At 32.2% G+C, this 1,781-nt stretch overlaps 1 long non-coding RNA gene across 1 annotated transcript; it reads left to right on the top strand.

Moving 5' to 3' along the window:
* Nucleotides 1-420: 420 nt before the first annotated feature.
* LOC130054221 (uncharacterized) lies at nt 421-1,427 on the top strand. The gene is made up of 2 exons (XR_008802508.1): nt 421-728; nt 941-1,427. It is a non-coding gene; the product is annotated as an uncharacterized LOC130054221 (long non-coding RNA).
* Nucleotides 1,428-1,781: the final 354 nt, after the last annotated feature.

Here is a 1,781-nt window from a genome sequence, read left to right as displayed (position 1 = left end):
TTTGTAGTTAATATTAATATCTTATAAATGCCAGCATCGACATGTAAATGATTCATTCTGTATATTTGGCAATTGTAAGACCTGTGTATAATTTGATTTGTAAACAAAAGAAATTCAAATTCTAAGAACATTAATTTTGAAATACTATAACATCAAATGTACATCATTTACTAATACACAAAGTATGCAACATTAGCATGATATGCATGGTTATATTGATTGATAACTCTGAATTTTTGAGTAGAACGAAATCATACTTAGTAAGTTTAAACAATATACAAGTTTGGTATATCAAATAAAAAATAACAATAAACTAAAACGTATATGTACATCACTCTTGTCCTCGTTTGTAATATATATATATATCGCTTAATTTATTCACTCTATAGCCTATTGAATTGTAGCTTATGAAATGAACACCTTACCGATGCACATACACTATTAATAGTAATATTTATGCATTTTAATTCTGACACTATGGATATTTTATTCACATGTATGTGCACATCGATTTTATATGTACAGCTGTACCTGTGTAACTTCAAAGCCCCTGTAACGATCTACTTTCCCATTCACTCACTATTAATGTGGGAAAGAGTGTTTCATGGACTGTATATTTTAATTACATTTTCAGGATAATGACAAATGATGTAATGTCCCTTATGAATATAAAGGGCAAAGAGGGAAGATGGCATTTGGCACGACATCAGTGTTTCAGGCAGTGATAGGTATGTTTATCTATGTCAGTTTCATTAAATTTAATGTCATTAAAAATTTTATGTTCCTGCAACTAAAGTAGGGGGTATGAATTTGTTTTTCACTTGTCTTTCTGTCTGAAACTTTAACCTTGATAATAAATTTTGAATTTTTAAATTTCTAACTTGTTACCACTAGATATTGTAAAAGATGATTTTTAATAAATACTTCTTTATTTTTGTAGCAAGTGCAGTTCATCAATTTAATGCGACGGAACACGAAGTCCAAGAGGCTGTTGCGAAGTACCTTAAATATGCATCAGACCGGAGAGGTGGAGGTGGCCGGGTCGAAAAATAATTAATGGAATCAAATGATAACTTTGATTTATATTTCAGGGCGTCAAGTTTCCTTTAAGTTCCTATATTTGGGGGTTATTCCTATAAATTCCTATATTTCCACAAAAATTCCTATATTTCTGTGAAATTCCTATAGATTCCTATATTTTAGGGTAAGCGAAAAATGTTGGATTCTGAAGCAAAACCAGTACTGTATATTACAAACAATTTGTGTCATCTATTTGTAACTATACAACATTTACTTCAAAAAGGTGCTATATTTCTGAGGTTTGTCCTATATTTTTTGGACCAAAATTCACTTGACGCCCTGATATTTGATAGTGTTACTGACTGAATATTATTTCATGAACAATGAATAAAGAAGGAAAATGACAAGAATAAGAGTTCTCTTGTTCAAATGATTACATTTCAACTTATTGATGTTGCAAAAATGGTGTCAGTTTGATGTCGATTGATTGATTGTATATTGTTAATGTCTTGCTCAAGAATTTTTTACTCATATGGAGACGTCATCATTGCCGGTGAAGGGTTGCAAAATTTAGGCCTATGCTCGGCTCTTATATGGCCTTTAAGCAGGGATGGATCTTTATCATGCCACAACTAGTTTGACACAGCTAGGGCCTCGGTTTTTGCGGTCTCATCCAAAGGACCGTCCCGTTTAGTCACCTCTTACGACAAGCAAGGGGTATTGAAGACCTATTATAACCCGGATCCCCATGGGATTATGAA

Source organism: Ostrea edulis, chromosome 4 (genome assembly GCF_947568905.1).
Source record: "Ostrea edulis chromosome 4, xbOstEdul1.1, whole genome shotgun sequence".
NCBI lineage: Eukaryota > Metazoa > Mollusca > Bivalvia > Ostreida > Ostreidae > Ostrea > Ostrea edulis.
The sequence above is the reverse complement of the archived record's forward strand: the minus strand, read 5'-3'. Positions and strand labels throughout refer to the sequence as shown.